The sequence below is a fragment of the Eptesicus fuscus genome, chromosome 17 (assembly GCF_027574615.1).
Source record: "Eptesicus fuscus isolate TK198812 chromosome 17, DD_ASM_mEF_20220401, whole genome shotgun sequence".
NCBI classification, from domain to species: domain Eukaryota; kingdom Metazoa; phylum Chordata; class Mammalia; order Chiroptera; family Vespertilionidae; genus Eptesicus; species Eptesicus fuscus.
Window position 1 is genome coordinate 16464828 of NC_072489.1, and position 20987 is coordinate 16485814.

Here is a 20987-nt window from a genome sequence, read left to right on the forward strand (position 1 = left end):
ACTGTGCCCCTAAAATCACCCAGATAGCTCATTCTCTAGATGAGGGTCTGGAGCTTTGCTAATATTATTGTCACTAGCCATTAATTATCTAATTAATAATTAAGATATTACATGCTGAAATAATTTGAATATGTTGGGTTAAAAATAAATTAATTTCATATGTATTACTTTAAAAAATGTAGCTATTAGAGATTTTAAATTGCACAATGCAGCTCACAATATATGTCTACTGGCCAGCACTGGTCTAGACTATGAGAGCTATTCAGGGGCTTTAAGAGAAAAAAAATGAATTCTCCATTAATTATTTCTACTTCCTTATTATCACCCTCGGTTTTATTCTTCCTTGTTGACCAACGTTAAGTTCACCTTCTGTTCCCAGATGCTACTCAGTCTGCATTTAAAGTTGTCTGAGCAGAGAGACAACGCCCTGCAACTAAGTGTTGAGTCACTGAGTAAGGATGTGTCCACTGGGCAGCAAGCAACAAGTGCAAAGTTGAAACCACACAACAATGCGGTCCCCTTCCGCATTCAAACATCTGTGTTTATGTTCCATTAAAAAACACACACGTTTATTTCCTATTTTGGTCGGGCTAACTGATGGGGGTGTGGCCCTCGTGGGTAAACATAAACATTTCTGTGGAACCAAACACCATTTGCAAACCAGTGCAGGGGAAGAACAGATGAAAACTTCCTGAAGGAAGGTCACGAGGAGGTGGATGGGACGGTTGATCTCAGTCTTGCTCGTCCCATCTCTACAACGGCCTGCAGAAGGAAACTTCCGCTAAAGGCGACACGGCTCTAAGTGCGCGGAGGCACTTGGGAAAAGTTATCCCAGCGTGGGGGTTCGCTCTACTAACGCCCCGCAACCCAGACCGTCCTGCCTGCGATAGTTTCCCGGCTTTCCCGCCAGCTCTAGATGCTCCCTCGCTCTCGCCCACCTTCAGACCCTTGCACGCCATCCCTGGAACGCCTCGCGGCCGCCATTTTACAGTAACTATCGCGAGATGTACTTAGCGGCCTGGAGCCTGACTCATTTACTTTCCTGCGAGAGGCTCCTCGAGGTGGCTCTCGCCGTAGCTGTGGGAAGTGTCGCGAGAGCTGGTTGCCTTGGCTCCCTGTAGCTATAGCAGCCGCGGCGGTTCAGGATGCGGCGGCAGGAGCTGTGAGTGCGACACCCTCAGGGGGGCGGGGCTGGAGGTAATGGGGTGCTGGGGGTAGAGCCTGGGGGGTGGTGGGGAAGGTCAGGTCACGGGAGGAGTGGACCCGAGTGTGACGTTTAGGAAAGGACCCGGGTCCAGTGGGTACAGGGACAGGGCGCCGGTCTGCACTAGGGCACACGGGGAGGGCTGGTCTCTGGGAAGTCCAGAGGGAGGGACCGGGGTGTAGTAGGGTTCAAGGAGCAGGGACCAGAGCGTGAAAGCTTGTGTGTGGTGGGAGTAGCAGGGTTCCGGGGACTGAGAACTGGATAAAGGGGACCGGACTCCATTGAGGAATCAGTGGGCAGAACTGGGGTACAGCTGGGAAGAGGGTATGTTGAATGGGAGCATAGAGGTTGGGCCCGTTTTGCTTTGCACTGGCGTGTGTGTGTGTGTGTGTGTGTGTGTGTGTGTGTGTGTGTGAGAGAGAGAGAGAGAGAGAGAGAGAGAGACCGACCTTCGGGGGTCCCGGGGGTCCGCCTGAGGCTGGTGCCACACTTGACTGCGCCAGGACCTAGGTCCTAAATGGCTTGGCGGGAATGGTGGCGTCCCGGACTTCACCGCTCCCCCACCCCCCCAACCCCCCGCCCCTTCCACAGAAATTCCCGCGACTCTGAGATGTGAAAGGAGGTGAGCTAGTATTTAGTCTGCAGAGAGACTGTGAGTGGGGTAATGAGTGATTGCTGCTCCAAAATAAAGTGTGGGGTGGGATCCGGAGATAGAGTTTTTGAGAAAAAATACTCAGCTGTTCTTCTTTTAGAGCGTACTGAGTTGGAAGAAGAGGGTGTGTGCCAAGATCACCTTTCTTCCCAGATTCATTCAAGTGTAGGATCCTTTACGGAGCATTTATTAAATTATATGTGCAGTGTAAAATCAGTTTAGAGGATACAGTGAAAGAATGTGCAGTTCGACACTTGAGCCTTCCACGAATGTAATTTTAAAAACCAAGAACAGTGTTTTTATTGCCGCAGCACCAGGCTGAACACTAGGGATAGTTTTAGTTACTTGAATATAAAACCTAGTGTTCCCTAAGTGTGCGTATTCAGGTTAAGTGCCTTTTTAAAGAAATGGGTGAGATTTTATCTTAGAAGACTGCACATGTTTTAAATATCTGTCAAAGGAGTCTCCCGGGAGTGAAAATAAAGGAGAGGGCAAAACATTAGTTTCTGAGTCTCCCGGACTGTTTTCTGGAAACAGGTTTGCACTGCTTTTCTGTCTAACTTGTATTTCTAGTGAAAACAATGAAGCCTAATGAAATCATAAAAATGATTTCAATCTAGAGATACAGCTTTCGGATATTTTTACTCACTATCTTTTGTAGGTATAAATTTGCAAGGGATAACCTCTCTTTTGATGATATAACTGGATTTTTCCATGTTGAAGTTGACAAATTCATTAATTAGAATGATGGCTTTTAAATCCTAGAGCTAGCCTTGATGTGGCTAGTCATTGAACCTATTTATTTGATATGTGTTAGACTAAAACTTTTAATTTGTAGCGTTAGTAGCTAAACTTTAAAGTGCTTTTCTGAGGCAAGAGAAAGCTTATGTGGTTGGGTCCAAAAGATTTCTACATGAATCCGTTAACAAGCTTTACTGGGTTCTTTTTATGTGTAGAGTACTGTGTATAAGGCATTGCAAGGTGGGGGCATGGAGTGGAGATGAATTCATTTATCCATTCCACAAACATTTATTGAGACCTGTTTTGTGTTTGATTACTAAACCTTTAGGATTCGATGCAAGTAATCCTTGCTCTCTGCCTTGAAATTGTCCAGAGCCTAGGAAGGGAGAGTGACAGAGAAACAAATAATTACAATGTAATAAAGCACAATATATGAGCACAGACTCCTGAAACAAGTTTTGGCCCTGAAGAGTTTACATAGTAGTTGACAAGACTAAAAAGAAAGAAAGAATTTAGAACATTACAAAATATTAAAGCAAATTCTAAACTGTATGCTATATCAAAAACATATTATATTTCCTGCAACCTTGTTATTATTAATTATAGGAGTTTTTAAAATAGATTCCTTGGGATTTTCTATGTAGACAAACATATCATTTGCAAATAGAGATAGTTTTATTTCTCCCTTTCCAATCTGTATGCCTTTTATTTCTCTTTCTTGCCTATTACAGTGCTTAGAACTTCCAATATTGTGGTTGAATAAGAGTAGTGAGAGCAGACATCCTTGCTTTGTTCCTTACCTTTGGGGGGAAGTAGGGTGCAATGCATTTAGTATATCACCATTAAGTGTAATACTAGCTTAGGTTTTTGTGTAGATGCTTTTTATCAGGTTGTAACCATATGTTTAAAAAATTTCGGTTGAAATGGTAATTCTTCTGCAATGATTTTTCAGATTCTCCAACCTAGTATTCACCCTCCATGTTTCCTGCGTATTCTACTATTATTGAGCTCTTATTCAATTGTAACATCCTTCCCTCTCCTTCTCAGACACATACACCTTCTAGGCTATGAAGGGCAGTGGCTGTTTTATACATTTTTATATCACTAGATTAGTACAGTATGCCTGGCAGCATTGAATTGTTTGATTAAATGAAAGAGTCAGTGAATGAATAATTGAACAAAAGAATGAGAAATTATCTCTCACAGGGCTTAAGATAGTTTTAGTGATAAAAGTGAGTTTTGGAGTCAAGACAGAATTAAAATCTCAACCCTTTAATTTAATACTATAAATGGAAAGCTGAGCAAATTACTAAATATTTCTGAACCTCAGTTCCCTTATCTGTGAAATTAGGATTACACTACTGGAACAAATTAGGTGAAATAATAGATGTTAATTCTTAGCACAGTAGCTATCATGTAATAGGCATTCAAATTTTAGTTTTATTTTTTCTTTATTCAACTGTTTTAAATAACAAATTATAGTGATTTAGAAATACTGTGAACTGTATATAGTTATTTCAAATATTGTTCATGTTTGTGTTCAAGTAGTCAAACTAATTTAGATTATGCTGGTTTATGGGGGAATATGGAGACATAAGATAATTGTATGGAAAAAGTTTGAATGTCTTGTTGAGCAGTACCATGTGCCATCCACTGTGTTACAATGCTTTGCATGAAATAACCCATTTAATCCATACAACAACCCAATGAAGCACATTTCTTCCATTGAAGGATTATTTCTTAGTTTTTTAATTACAGTTTTCTCATCTCCACCCTTTCTGAATAAGCCTTAGGAATGGGGCTAGTACAATTTAATGCAGATTTCAAACTTTGTAAAGCAGATAACAAATAATAACTATTTTATTTCTAAGCTACCATCCTTAATATTTGGGGACCATTATTTAGGCTAAGCATTTTTTCCCCCAGCAAAACTTAGTGATAATATTTACTTTCTACTTCTCTGGGAGTACATTAGCTACTGCCAGTATATTAGGTTCTTCATTTGTATGAAACTGATCAGAGTAATGAATTTGCCTGTTGCCTATAGCACATGAGTCTTTTTCAACAAATAATGTTTGACTCGATTTTTCAAAGAGGAAAAAAGCAGCAGACTGTTTGAAACTGAATTTAGAGTTTTTCTTACTTAATATCTAATGTTGATCAGGCTAACTAAGACCTGTTTTGATTAGTTCTCTGTATTTTTAAAATACACAACATAAAAGTTACCACCTTAATAATTTAAAAAAATATTTTTAAATTGATTTTAGAGAGGAAGAGAAGGGAGAGAGAGATAGAAACATCAATGATGAGAGAGAATCATTCATCAGCTGCCTCCTGCATTCCCCCTATTGGGGATTAAGCCCGCAAATTGGACATATGCCCTGACAGGGAATTGAATCTCGACCTCCTGGTTCATAGGTTGATGCTCAATCACTGAGCCATGCTGGCTGGGCACCATTTTTAAATGTATAGTTCAGTAGTATTAAATACATTCACATTGTACAATTTTCATCTTGCAAAACTGAAATTCTATACCCATTAAAAAATGCTCCCTACTCCTCTCCCCCAGTCACTGGCAAACACCATCCTACTGTCTATCTTTGAATGTGACTGTTTATGTATCTGATATAAATGGAATCATAGAGTGTCCTTTTGTGCATGGCTTATTTTATTTAGCATAATGTCCTCCAGGTTCATCCATGTTTTAGTATGTGTCATAATTTCCTTCCTTTTTAAGACTGAATAATACTTCACTGTACACACACACATCACATTTTGCTTATCCATTCACTTGGGTTGATTCCATCTTTTAGCTATTGTAAGTAATGCTGCTAGGAACATGGGTGTACACTGATCTCTTTGATACCCTGCTTTCAATTCTTTTGGATATATAACCAGAAGTGGAATTGCTGGATCTTATTTTAAATATTTGAGGCATTGCCATACCATTTTCCATTGTGGCTAACCCATTTTACATTCCCACCAGCAGTATACAAGTGTTTCAATTTCTCCACATCCTCACCAACAATTGTTAGTTTCTATTGGATATGAGATAGTATCTAATTGTGGTTTTGATTTGTATTTCCCTAATGACTTGTGATGCTGAGCATCTTTACATGTGCTTATTGGCCATTTGTATATCTTCTTTGGAGAAATATCGATGTAAGAAAGACACATCAATTGATTGCCTCCTGCACACACCCCAACCGGGGCTGGGGATCTAGCCTGCAACCGATGTACATGCCTTTGTCTGGAATTGAATCCACAACCTGTCAGTCCCTGGTCTGATACTTTAGCCACTGAGCCAAACTGGCCAGGGCCCTTTGTGCACTTTTAAATTGGTTGATGTTAAGTTGTTGGAATTCTTTATATGTTCTGGATATTAACTCCTTGTCAGACAAATATTTTCTCCCATTCTGTGGGTTGCCTTCTCACTCTGTTGGTTGTGTCTTTGAGGCACAGTTATATCTTTTAAAAAAGTTTTTTATTATTATTTAAAAAGAAGAATACAGTAAGCTTTCTTTTTAAAAAAAATATATTTTATTGATTTTTTACAGAGAGGAAGAGAGAGGGATAGAGAGTTAGAAACATCAATGAGAGAGAAACATCCATCAGCTGCCTCTTGCACACCCCCTACTGGGGATGTGCCCGCAACCAAGGTACATGCCCTTGACTGGAATCGAACCTGGGACCCTTGAGTCCGCAGGCCGACGCTCTATCCACTGAGCCAAACCGGTTTCGGCAGTAAGCTTTCTTTTAAAAAAAAACACATATTTTTTATTGATTTCAGAGAGGAAGGAAGAGGGAGAGAGAGATAGAAACATCAATGATGAGAGAGAATTATTGATTAGCTGCCTCCTGCAGGCCCCCCACTGAAGATCGAGCCCGAAACCCAGGCATGTGCCCTTGATCGGACTCGAACCTGGGACCCTTCAGTTCGCAGGCTGACGCTCTATCCACCAAGCCAAACCGGCTAGGGCACAGTAAGCTTTCTTATAGTCATTATCCAGGAAACTAAACATTATTAAATTAGTTGAAAGCTCCTACATTTCCCCTTCTTTTTTTTTTTTTTTAATCCTCACCTGAGGATATGTTTGATTTTTTTAGAGAGAGGCAGGGAGAGAGAGAGAAACATCAACAGAGAGAGAAAATCCATCAGTTGTCTTCTGTATGTGCTCCAACAGGGGACTGAACCTGAAACCTAGGTATGTGCAGTGACTGGGAATCAAACCCACATCTTTTTGTTCATAGGATGATGCTCCAGCCAACTGATCACCTGGCAAAGGCAGGTTTCCCCTTCTTTTTTTTTATCCTCACCTGAGGATATTTTTTCCATTGAATTTTTTTTTTAGAGAGAGAGTAGAGAGGAGGGAGAAGAGAGAGAGAGAGAGAGAGAGAGAGAGAGAGAGAAATCGATGAGAGAGACACATCAATTGGTTGCCTCACAACCATGGTACGTAACCTTGATCAGGAATCGAATTCATGACCCATGACCCTTTTGTCCGTGGGCCAGCACTCAAACCACTGAGCAAAATAAGCCAGGGAAGGTTTCCCCTTCTTGATTGCAAGTCCCTTGCCATCTCTCAAACCACTAGTAAGTCTGATGTTTCTCTGGCTAGTTTCCTTAGTCCAGTGGTCGCCAACTGGTGGTCCGCTGACTACTGGTGGTCCATGAGGTCTGAAAGGTTGGCGACTGCTGGTTTAAGGAAACCTCTGGAGCAGTGGTCGCCCACCAGTGGTCCGCGGAGAAGTTTATCATGGAAGAAGTAAAAACACCACAGAAGTCCTGTGGAAGGTTAAAGTGGGAAGGGCTCTTTCTCAGATATTATTTTATTTATTTATTTTAGTTTAAAGCCCAGATCAGCACCCTATCAGAGATGGTTGTATATAATAGGTGCACAAAAATACTTGTTGAATGACTGTTTACTACACAGATACTTCTGATTGAATATATTTAGTACCAATATTATATCACTTTGAAATGAAGTCTGCATATCTTTTGGATTAGGATTATTATGTGCTTTACCAATAAATAGACCACTATGGCAGAGTAAATGTTTTCATAGAAGTAGTGAAACTGAGGGCAAACTTGAGTTTGAAGGAGTCAGCTCTAACTGCATGGGGCACATTTAGCTGGCTGAGTTAATTGAGACTTAGAGACAGGACAAACAGACTAAGAGAGATGGGGAAGCATTATGTTCCTGGTTCAGGAAAATGAGTTGTAAATTCTAAAAAAGGGGATGATTCTGGTAAGGTCTGACTCTGGGCAAGGCCTGTTGGACCAAACGGTGTGATGTTCACAAGATAGTGGTGAAGAATCTGAGCTCTATTACAGCTGAAAATGAAATCCTTCTCTAGTGACGTTGTAATAGAAGCAGCAGCTGCTGCTGCAGCCACTGCTGCTTGAACTTGGTGGCTGCGTGAAGTGGCTAGAGCAGGAAATGATTCTATGGCACTAGGCGTGGATAGGGAAGGACTTGTTCTGGCTCTGGACAAGTGGTTGCACAGGTTGTGGGTGTCACTTTAAACATACAGAAACCTGCTTGCTGGAGGAGGAGCACCTTCCTGAGGATCAGGTGCACATCTGAAGGAATGAGCTCATCTTTCTAGCCAGACCTGCTCCAGACGCTGAGTGAATGTTTTCCTAATTGCAAGTCCTGCAGCTGGGAGAAGCAGGAAATGGTTGAAGCTTCAGGTACTTGGTGAGTAGCAAGAATATGGAAGCTATTTTGGGACTCAGAATGTGTGGCTGTGAATATCAGGTTGAAGGTGACACACATGCACATTCAGTCTTTCTCTCAGTTGAGGATTGCAGTGAAGTGTGTGGTGGGGTTGAGAAAAGCTTTGGTGGTTCTAACTTTATTCCAGTGATTCTTTTTGAGGTGACTTAATAATTTGTTTTCTATACTGTCTTGTTTGGTTTTGCTGCTTTGGAAAATAAGAATCTTGAGGGCTTGCCCTGGCCAAGTAGCTCTGTTGGTTAGAGTGTTGTCCGATATGCCAAGGTTGCATGTTTGATTCCTGGTCAGAGCACATAAAAGAATCGACCAATGAATGTATAAATAAGTAGAATAACAAATTGATCTCTCTCTCTCTCTCTCTCTCTCTCTCTCTCTGTTTCTCTCTCTCTCTTCTTCTTCTTCTTCTTCTTCTTCTTCTTCTTCTTCTTCTTCTCTCTCTCTCTCTCTCTCTCTCTCTCTCTCTCTCTCTCTCTCTCTCTCAAAAGCAATCAATCAATTAAAAAAAAAAAGAATCCTGGGGGCTTTTTCAGTTTCCAAGGATATTTATGGCTTTTTTTTTTTTGAGCTCTGGTTGATGGGACTTATTCCATTTTTGAAGTCCACTGTGCTGAATTTCAGAGCCCTAGGCATGATTCTATTTTGTTTTGTATTAAATTACCTAAATTATTCACTTTAAGTAAGCCTCTTTTAAATGAAATTGGTTTTAAAAAGAAATATCAATTTTATTTTTTATTAAACATTTATTTTGAAGTAATTCTAGATTCACATGGAATTAGAAAGATCTGATGTATGCCTTTCCCAGTTTCCCCAATGGTAATGTCTTCCAAAACTGAAGTGCAATATTACAACCAAGATATTGACATTGATACAGTGAAGGTAAAGAATATTTTCTTCACAGGATCTATGTTATTGCTCTTTTATAGCCACACCCATTTCTTTTGTATCTTACCCCCTCTTAACCCCTATCAACCACTAATGGAAAAATCGATGTAAAAATATATTTTTATTAATTTTTTTTTAGAGAGAAAGGAAGAGAGAGGGAGAGAGAAACATCAATGTGAGAGCGAAACATTGATTGGCTGCCTCCTGTATGCCCCCTACCAGGAATAGAGCCCACAACCCAGGCATGATTGGGAATAGAAACTGGCAAATTTTCCATGTGCAGGTGACATCTGACCAACTGAGCCACATCAGCCAGGGCTTTGAAAATCAATTTTTAAGCAAGAAATTTTATGCGCAAATCTTCAGTAGTTTTTAAAATATATATATTTTTATTGATTTCAGAGAGGAAGGGAGAGGGAAGAGAGTGATAGAAATATCAATGATGTGAGAGAATCATTGATTAACTGCCTCCTGCAGGCCCCCTAGTGGGGGTCAAGCCCACAACCCAGGCATGTGCCCTTGACTGGAATCGAACCTGGGACCCTTCAGTCTGCAGGCCAAAGCTCTATCCACTGAGCCAAACCAGCTAGGGCAATAGTAGTTTTGTATTAGAGATCCACATGGCTTTATGAAAAGAGCCCTAGACTGCAATAGGAGATTTTGGTTCATTGTAGCTCTTTGACCTTGGGCAAATAATTTTAATGTATCTGTGCTTCAGTTTCCTTATATATAAAACTAGTGGCCCGGTGCATGAAATTCATGCACATTAAAAGGGGATTAATTAGAGGAAATATTTTAATATTGCTATTTGTCCTTTCTCTATAATAGAAGTGTCAGAGATGAAAGAAAATTAGTAAAATGTATATGAAAATCTTTCTCCTGTCAGAGTCTGGGGCACGCTGCGGGACCCAGAGTCATGCCCCTGCCCACCCGCAGCACTTCAAAATCGTGCGAGACCCAGACCCAGCTGGCTCCACCCTCATTGGGCGAGATCCAGACCCGGCCAGCCCCACCCTTGTCAAGCCCCGTTGGGCAGGGGGCACAGCCTCAGGTTTCCTGGCCCAGCGCCGGGCGGGGAGCGCAGCCTCAGGTCTCCTGTCAAGCCTCGCCAGGTATGGGGCACAGCCTCAGGTCCCCCAGCGCACCCTCAGGTCCCCAGGCCTGGTGCTGGGCCAGGGGATGTGGCCTGAGGTCCCCCATCAAGCCTTGCCAGGCCTGAGGTCCCCCTGCCTGGCACTGGGGCGGGGGGGCATGGCCTGAGATCCCCCAGCCTGGTGCCAGGGCGGGGGGGCACAACCTGAGGTCCCCTGTCAAGCCCCACCGGGTGGGGGGGCGCAGCCTCAGGTCCCTTGCCCCGGCCCAGTGCCATGCAGCCTCAGGTCCCTGCTGATTGCTCGTTAAGGCTCGTTACGGGAACTTGGCCTCTGCTATGGGCACAGCCATATTGTGTTACGGAAACCCCTCGTCTGCTGTGGGCACTGCCATCTTTGTGACAGTCAATTTGCATATTCCCTCTTTATTAGATAGGATGGGATAATGGTATATTAATTTTATTTAACCTATTTATAGGATTTTTTAGAAATTATAAAGTTCTTTAGCCCAGCCAGTGTGCCTCAGTGGTTGATCGTCAACCCATAAACCAGGAGGTTGCAGTTCAGTTCCCACTCAGGGCACATGCCGGAGTTGCGGGCTCAATCCCCAGTGTGGGGCATGCAGGAAGCAGTTGATCAATTAGTTCCTTAAAAAAATAAGTATTATGGCCGAAACCGGTTTGGCTCAGTGGATAGAGCGTCGGCCTGCGGACTGAAAGGTCCCAGGTTCGATTCCGGTCAAGGGCATGTACCTTGGTTGCGGGCACATCCCCAGTAGGGGGTGTGCAGGAGGCAGCTGGTCGATGTTTCTCTTTCATCGATGTTCCTAACTCTCTATCCCTCTCTCTTCCTCACTGTAATATATCAATAAAATATATTTAAAAAAAATAAGTATTATGTATATACAACAAAGAATTCTTGAAGGATTATGGATTTAAAACATGAATTTTAAAATAATAAAGCTTCTAGAAAAGAATGTGAAACAATATCATCATGACCTTATGGAGAAAAAAAGTACTATGTAGATTATTATTAGCAGCAAGAACAATAGTTTTCAAACTAGAAAGTATATAGCAAATTGTAAAATAGAAATTGTAGCCCTAGAAATGGTAAGACTGAACACTTAAAAATGAATTGAAGTCTTAAGGCTCAATTGAATTTCAGAGTGCTGAATTAATTAATTAGCTAATGATCTCAGAGCCACTATTGTTAATCATAAATCATAAAAACCAGTGAGAGGCAAATGTTCTGATATACAAAGTGAGGAAAGTATTTGGAAAACTACAAACTTGTGAAAATTGATATTAATTCCTGGGAAAATTCAATTACAAATGATCAAACTCAGTTGATATGGAGTATTAAAAAGTTAGCATGGACCCTGGCCTGTGTGGCTCAGTTGGTCGAACACTGTCCCATGCACTGAAAGGTTGCTGGTTTGATCCCTGGTCAGGGCACATACCCAGGTTGCGGGTTTGATCTCCAGTTGGGTGCGTACAGGAGACAACTGATAGATGTTTCTCTCTAACATCGATGTTTCTCTCCCTATCTCTCCCTGCCTCTCCCTCTAAAAATTCAATAAAGCTAGGCCCATGTGGCTCAGTGGTTGAGTGTCGACCTAGCAACCTGGAGGTCCCGGTTTGACTCCCAGTCGGGGCACTTACCATCGGGGAATACCCCGGTTGCGGGCTTGATCCACAGTGTGGGGAGTGCAAGAGGCAGCCGATCCGTGATTCTCTCTCATCACTGATGTTTCTATCTCTCTCTCCCTATCCCTTCCTCTCTGAACTCAATAAAAATATTTTAAAAATATTTTTAAAAAGTATCTTAAAAAAAAGCATGGGTTGATTTATCATAACAAATTCCTTCTGTTTCTATTCTTGAATCCTATACTTCTATTTTTATTTAGAATTATGAGGTTAGTAGATCTAGTTATAGATATAATCCTACAGTTTCATATTCTTTCATGATACATTTGTGGCTGACATATAATTAGATATGATTTGGTTGATTAAATGAATGTGTAAAAAATTGAATAATTGTACCCACTTAGACTCTTAATTTCACCAGGAAAGTCTCTGGTGGATTATCTTTGGACTTTGGATAGAGTAGAAATTTTAAACAATCATTATTAATCAGATATATAATTTGCAAAGCTGCAAGAGTAGTTAATATGACAGATGAATAAAGCCTTTAAAATTATATCTACAGCCCAACCGGTGTGGCTCAGTGGTTGAGCGTCGACCTATGAACCAGGAGGTCATAGTTAGATTCTCAGTCAGGGCACATACCTGGGTTATGGGCTCGATCCCCAGTAAGGGGCATGCAGGAGGCAGCCGATCAATGATTCTCTCTCATCATTGATTTTTCTATCTCTCTCTTCCTCTCCCTTACTCTCTGAAATCAATAAAAATATATTTTAAAAAACTTATATCCATAGGATGAAATCATGGGCTCAAATTGAAATTAAATTTAATTCAAAACCTGAAATGCTCAAGAACAGTATGAGGAGGAGCTGGTTGGGCAGCAGGTCGTATGAGTAATATCTGGGAATATTGGTTAATCACAAACGTAGCAGGAACTGCCTATGCAATGTAGCAGCTAAAAACACCTTCAGCTATATTACCAAGAGTTTATCCAGGTCACAAAAGTATTGGTTCCAATATATTTTTGTACTAGATTGGAAACACATTTTGTATATTGATTTATTTAAATGGACACTGACAAAGTTGAGAGCATTTCAAGGAAGGTACACAGAACCATAAATGGTCTGAAAACCATCTATATAGGAAACTTGGGATTTGAGGAAGGGAGTGTTGAAAAATTTTAAAACTTAAAATAAAAAACACAACCCCACAAAAACAAATACTCATAGTCCTACCAGAATTAAGCACTTTAACAATTTGTTTTTCTTCTCCTCTATCTTAGAAATAAAAACACTATAGATAAAGCCTTTCTCTTCTTCTCCTTCCCTACAAGGAACATCCATTCATTCATATGTTAATCCTCACCTGAGGATATTTTTTCCATTGATTCTTTTAGAGATAGTGGAAGGGAGGAGGGAGGGGCAGAGAGAGGGGGGGGCGGGGGGGGGAAAGAGAGTGAGAGAATCATCCACATGAGATACATTGATTGGTTGCCTCCCACACATGCCCCAACCTGGGCTGGAGATCGATCCTGCAACCCAGGTATGTGCCCTTGACTAGGAATCCAATCACGACCCTTCCATGCACTGGCCAATGCTCCAACCACTGAACCACACAGGCCAGGGTAGGAACTCATATTTATCAAAGTAATACATGTGCATAGTTTTTTCCTCTAAAATCTTTTAAAGTTCTTAATTGAAACAATGTTAAATTTACATCAAGGTGCAGAAGTAGTATAAAGAATTCCCATATGCCCTCTTCCCAGTTTCCACTAATATTAACATGTTTTTTTCATTTGATCCTTTTTTTAAAAATTCTTTATTGTTGAAAGTATTACATATGTCTCCTTTTTCCCCCATTGACCTCTCCCAGCCTGCTCCTGCCTCCCAGCACAGGCCCTCACCCCCTTATTGTCTGTGTCGATTAGTTATGCTTATATGCATGCATACAAATCTTTTGGTTGATCTCTTACTGCCCTCCTCCCACCCTCCCCTGCCTTCCCTCTGAGGTTTGACGGTCTGTTCCATGCTTCTATGTCTCTGGATCTATTTTTGTTCATCAGTTTATGGTGTTCATTATATTCCACAAATGAATGAGATAATGTGATACTTACCTTTCTCTGACTAGCTTATTTCCCTTAGCATAATGCTCTCCAGGTCCATCCATGTTGTTGCAAATGGTAAGAGTCCTTTCTTTTTTACAGCAGTGTAGTATTCCATTTTGTAGATGTACCACAGTTTATTAATCCACTCATCTGCTGATGGGCACTTAGGCTGTTTCCAAATCTTAGCTATTATAAATTGTGCTACTATGAACATAGGAGTGCATATATTCTTTCTGATTGGTGTTTCTGATGTCTTGGGATATATTCCTAGAAGTGGGATTACTGGGAACATGTACAAATTTTATTATTTTTTTAAACTACTTTGTTTGGAATACATTTTTATTGATTTCAGAGAGGAAGAGAAAGGGAGAGAGAGAGAGAGAGATAGAAACATCAATGATGAGAGACAATCATTGATCAGCTGCCTCCTGCACATTCTCCACTGGGGATCAAGCTTGCAACCCAGGCTTTACTGGAATTGAACCCAGGACCCTTCAGTCTGCAGGCTGACGCTCTGTCCACTGAGCCAAACCAGCTAAGGCCATGTGCATAGTTTTAAAAATTCAAATAGTATTATGCCCTGGCCGGTGGCTCAGTTGGTTGGAACATCTTCCCAAACACCAAAAGGTTGAGAGTTTGATTATCAGTCAGGACACATACCTAGGTTGCAGGTTCCATCTCCAGTTGGTGCGCATACAGGAGGCAACTGATTGATATTTCTCTTTCACATTGATGTTTCTCCTTCCCCCTCTCTCTAAAAATAAATAAAACATATCCTTGGGTGAGGATTAAAAATAAAAATTCAAATAGTGTTATATGCTTAGAAGGAAAAATAAGTTATCCCATCCCTTGAGGCAACCATATTCACTTGTCTGAAATATTTCTAATAGCATAATTTATCACTTAATATAAAGTACTAAACATATAAAGTGCCATATGGTTTTGCCCCCCCCCCCCCTTTTTTTTAATTGATATGAGAGAGGAAGGGAGAGGGAGAAAGAGAGAAACATTCATTGGTTGCCTCCCCCATGTGCTCCCACTGGGGATCAAACTCAAAACTTGGGTATGTGCCTGACCGGGAATCAAACAGCAACCCTTCGTGAGCTCTAACCAACTGAACCACACCGGCCAGGGCAGTTTTGTCTCTTTCATGCATATATGTCTTTTCCCTTATAGTCTCAATATAATTATGTAATTTGGAGGATTAAATAATTATTTATTGTTTACATATACAGATATTGAGCCTGAGCTATGTAATATACAATGATTATAATTTTCTTTTTAAAATAAAGTTATATAGGTTGTAGGTGTACAATTTTATAATATATCATTTGCATATTATATTACTAGAGGCCGGTACATGAAATTTGTGCACGGGTAGGGTCCCTAGGCCTAGCCAGCAATCAGGGCTGATCGAGGCCTTCTGGCTGCCGGCCAGGGCCTTCCTTCCAGCTGGCCGGGGTCTCCCTTCCCTGGCTGCTGCCGGCTGCTGGCCGGGGCCTTCTTTCATTCCGTGTCGCCCCCTGGTGGCCAGCACACATCATAGTGAGCGATTAAACTCTCAGTCGAACTCCTGAGGGGACAATTTGCATATTAGGCTTTTATATATATAGATATGTTCACTACCCCAAGTCAAATCTCCTGCCATCAACATTTATCCCTCTTACCATCTTCTACCTCTCCTCACCCCCCTTTCCCTCTGGTAATCACGGTACTGTTGTCTATGTGTATGAGGTTTTTGTTGTGTGTGTTTTTTTTCTTCTCAATCCCTTCACCTTTTTTTTTTACTCAACTCCCCTTTGACAGCTGTCAGTCTGTTCTCTGTATTTATGAGTCTGTTTATATTTTGTTTGTTAGTTTATTTTGTTCATTAGATTCCACATATAAGTGAAATCATATGGTACTTGTCTTTCTCTGACTGCCTTTTTTCACTGAGCATAATACTCTCCAGGTCCATCCATAATGTCCAAACGGTAAGACTTCCTTCATTTTTTTATGGCCAAGTGGTATTCATTCCATTGTGTACTAGTAAATATACCACAGCTTTAAAAATTTTTTTCTACCTAACATTTATTTATTTATTTTATATTGTTTCTTTTCATTTTATTTATTGGGTGACAGAGTGGCATGTGGTAATTTTACATGAGGCCCTAGCCGGTTTGGCTCAGTGGATAGAGGTTGGCCTGCAGTCCGAAGGGTCCCGGGTTCGATTCCGGTCAAAGACATGTACCTCGGTTGCAGCCTCCTCCCTGGCCCAGGCCCCTGGTCAAGGCATATGCAGGAGGCAGCCAATCGATGTGTTTCTCTCACATTGATATTTCTCTCTCTCTCTAAAAAATAAATGGAGGAATATCCTCAGGGGAGGATTGAAAAGAAAAAATTTTAAATGAGGTGTTCAGGGAGTCCCTTTGAGGAGAGTAACATTTAAGTAGAGAGCTGAATGAACTGAAGGAGCAGACTATTCAAAGAGCTGGGGAATGGGCATTCAATGGAGAGGGATTAGCAAGTGAAAAATCCTTGAGAGGGGAACTAGCTTGGCATCTTTAAAAAATGATAGGCAGAGTGCAGTAAAGATGAAATTATCGAGAGAAGTAGGGGCTGTATCAGGAGGGATATGATTCAGAATGTAATGGTAAGACATTAAAGTTTTTTATGTGGAATAATGATTTGATTTTTAAATCCTCACCAGAGGATATGTTTTTATTCATTTTTAGAGAAAGAGGAAGGGCAAGAGAGAAAAAGGAACATTAATGTGAGAGAGAAATATCAATAGGCTGCCTCCCATATGCTCCCTGGACATGGGGTCGAACCTGCAACCTTTTGGTGTATGGGGATGCTCTAACCAATTGAGCCACCAGGCTAGGGCTGATTTAAAAAAACAACAACATTTTTATTGATTTCAGAGAGGAAGGAGAGGGAAAGAGAGATAGAAACATCAATGATGAGATAGAATCATTGATTGGCTGCCTCCTGCCCACCTCCCACTGGGGATCGAGCCTGCAACCCAGGCATGTGCCCTTGACCGGAATTGAACCTGGGACCTTTCAGTCTGCAGGCCGACGCTCTATCCACTAAGCCAAACCGGCTAGAGCGAGCTGATTTTTTTTTAAGGTTGTGTTTTTGTTTTTGTTTTAATATATTTTTATTGATTTCAGGGAGGAAGGGAGAAGGAGAGAGAGATAGAAACATCACTGATGAGAATCATTGATTGGCTGCCTCCTGCATGGTCCATACTGGGGGTTGAGCCCCCAACCGGGGCATATGCCCTGACCGGGAATCGAACTGTGACCTCCTGGTTCATACGTTGATGCTCAACCACTGAGCCACACTAGCTTGGCTCATTTTATTTTTTTTAAAGATGATTCTGATTGTTGTGTGAAGAAGTGGTTGTAATGGAAGCAAGGAGACCAGATAGAAGACTATTACAGTCTTCTAGGTCTGTGGTTGGCAAACTGCGGCTCTCGAGCCACATGCAGCTCTTTGGCCCCTTGAGTGTGGCTCTTCCACAAAATACCACGGCCTGGGCGAGTCTATTTTGAAGAAGTGGTGTTAGAAGAAGTTTAAGTTTAAAAAATTTGGCTCTCAAAAGACATTTCAATCGTTGTACTGTTGATATTTGGCTCTGTTGACTGATGAGTTTGCCGACCACTGTTCTAGGTAATATCCTAGGTGACTCTGTTAGGATGGTAGCAGTGGAGGTGGTGAGAAGGGATATGTTTTGAGAGTTTTAAGTCAGCTTCTGAGTAAGTATCCAGGGAAACATGCTCAAAAAGTATGTGGGGGAATGTTTGTAATTATTTAGCAAAGGGTGTGCCCAGCAAGTATCACTCCAGCTTGCTTTGTTCATCTGTTCTGTTTTTCCAGCCAGACATAAGACATGTACTCTGATTTTTGCTGCTGTGCTATTTTGGTGGCATTTTCAACCTTATTTTTGTCAAAGTGAATTATCTGTGTCTATCTACTTTGGACATATGTGTATTTGGTGGTATTACCGTTGGCTTCTTGATTAGGGAAATGGTTATTGCATTCTGTACCAAGTTAAATGACAACATCAGAGAGTAGAATGCACTGACAACCTGATTTTCTTTGCTTATGTATTTTAAAAAATGATTAAAAATCTTGTATGCACAGAAGTTGCTTGCCAAACATTTGAAGCCATCTAGTTTTACCAGGTGGCAGCTGCTGTTATTTGTAGAGATCCAATTTAAACAACAGACATGAAACAGGGTCCTGTCCTTGTTTTGCAAAAAGGGAAACTGTGACCTAAACACACACACACACAGCTTTATTGAGATATAATTTACAAACCATACAAGTCACCCATTTAAAGTGTACAATTCAATGGTTATTAATATACTAGAAGCCCGGTGCACGAAATTCGTGCACGGAGGGGGGTTGTCCCTCAGCCCAGCCTGTACCCTCTCCAATCTGGGACCCCTGGAGGGATGTCCGACTGCCCGTTTAGGCCCGATCCTGCTGGTTCCCAACTGCTTGCCTGCCTGCCTTCCTGATTGCCCCTAACCGCTTCTGCCTGCCAGCCTGATCACCCCCTAACCACTCCGCTGCCAGCCTGGTTGATGCTTAACTGCTCCCCTGCCAGCCTGTTTGCCCCCAACTTCCCTCCTCTGCTGGCCTGGTCACCCCTAACTGCCCTCTCCTGCAGAGTTGATCACCTCCAACTGCCCTCCCTTGCAGGCCTGGTCCCTCTCAACTGCCCTCCCTTGCAGGCCAGGTGCCTTCCAACTGCCCTCTCCTTCTGGCCATCTTGTAGTGGCCATCTTGTGTCCACATGGGGGCAGGATTTTTGACCACATGGGGGCAGACATATTGTGTGTTGGAGTGATGGTCAATCTGCATATTACTCTTTTATTAGATAGGATAGAGGCCTGGTGCATGGGTGGGGGCCAGCTGGTTTGCCCTGAAGGGTGTCCCTGATCAGGGTGGGGTTCCCTTGGGGTGTGGGGCGGCCTGAGCGAGGGGCCTGTGGTGGTTTGCAGGCCAGCCACAACCCCTGACAACCCAAGCGGAGGCCCTGGTATCTGGAATTTATTTTCCTTCTACAATTGAAACTTTGTAGCCTGGAGCGGAGCCAAGCCTGCTGCTCCCTCCACTGCTGGCAGCCATTTCTGTGGCAGTTAACTCACCTTCTATAATTGAAACTTTGTAGCCTTAAGCAGAGGCTGGGCCCGGACAGGGTGTGTGGAAAGCTTTGCTTCCCCTGTTGCTGCTGGCAACCCTGGCTTGCTCTCTCAAGCTAAGTTCTGCTGCCATTTCTGTTTGAATTTGTTTACCTTCTATAATTGAAACTTTGTAGCTTGAGTGGAGGCTTAGGCCTGCAACAGCTTGCGGAAAGCTTGGCTTGCTCTGTTACCTGGGAAACCTTGCTCTCTGTGGCTGTAGCCATCTTGATTGGGTTAATTTGCATACTTGCTCTGATTGGCTTGTGGGTGTGTCGATGGTTCAGTCAATTTGCATATTACCTTTTTATTAGGTAGGATTCACAGAGTTGAACAGCCATCGCCACAATCAATTTTAGAATATTTCTGTCATCCCCAGAAGAAACACTGTACCTATTAACAGTTACTTTCTATTTCCTTTACACTTCCTCTCAGCCGTAGGTAACCACGAATCTACTTCCTATCTCTATAGTTTGCCTATTCTGAACATTTCTTATAATTTTAATCATATAATCAATATGTGACCAGCTTTAACTTTGGATAATATTTTCAAGGTTTATATATGTTGTAGCATGTATTGTACTTCATTCTTATTATGGCTGAATAATATTAGACTGTATGAATAACCACATTTTATTTATCTCCCAGTTGATGTATATTTGAATTTCCACTTTTTGGCTATCATAAATAATGCTCTTATGCACACTGGTGTATAAGTTTTTGAGTGCATGTAAGTTTTAATTTCTCTTTGCATATATCTAGAAGTAGCATTGCTGTGTCATATGTTAACTCTATGTTTAATCTTTTGAGCATCTGCCAGACTGTTTTCAAAAGTGGCTGTACCATTTTACATTTACACCAGCAATTTAGGAGAGTTTAGATTTCTCCACATTTGTGCCAACTCTTGTGTGAAGAGGTATCTCATTGTGGTTTTGATTTTCATTGTGTTGTTTTAATTTAATTAATCTGTGTTTGTTTGTTATTGTGGGGGAGGAAGAAATTTTCCTCTATTTTTATGGACTCTTCCATAAGAATTGACATAAGACAGATTAATAAGAGAAAATAACCAAATTTAATTGCATATGTACATTTGGAAACCTCATATACATGAGTGGTTCAGAGACATAAAGTTAAAATGTATGGCAATCTGAATTTAAGGTTGAGGTAAGGTGCCTGAGCTTCAGAGGGAGGAAGGTCATTCTTAGGACAGTGAGATGAGCAGAAGTTCAATAATTAGACGTTTGCCCTGCCCCATAGATAGGTCATAAAAAGTTATTTCTGATAATAATCCTTATTATGAGCAAGGCCCACAATTTAAATTCTTTAAGGGAGAGGTAAAAGTTTCTCTTGGGCCTGCAGGGTCTTGACTGCCTTCAGCTCAAAATAATCCAGTGTCAACAGGCCTCTTGGGGAGGCCTGTTCTAAACCCCTTCATTATTATAACACTATTTTTAGAATAGTTTTAGATACACAAAAAAATTGAGTGGATAGTGGAGAGAGTTCCCATATGTCCCCATCCCAATAGTTTCCCCTATTATTAACATCTTACATTAGTATTGTTTATTTGTTGCAATTAAGGAACCAATATTGATATGTTATAGTTAGCTAAAGTCCATAGATAATTCAGATTTCTTCCATTTTTATCTAATTTCTTTTTTCTGTTCTGTTTCCATATAAAATTCCACATTACTTGTCATGTCTCCTTAGGCTCCTCTTAGCTGTAAATTTCTCACACTTTAATTGTTTTCTGGT

At 41.4% G+C, this 20987-nt stretch overlaps 1 protein-coding gene across 1 annotated transcript in view; it reads left to right on the top strand.

Annotated features, from left to right (window-relative positions):
• The first annotated feature begins 693 nt into the window (after positions 1-693).
• The window catches only part of USP54 (ubiquitin specific peptidase 54), a 115140-nt gene continuing 94846 nt past the window's right edge, over positions 694-20987 (top strand). The window contains exon 1 of the mRNA XM_054728697.1: positions 694-1162. The gene's annotated coding sequence lies outside the window, so the exon portion shown is untranslated. The remainder of the gene's footprint in view (positions 1163-20987) is intronic.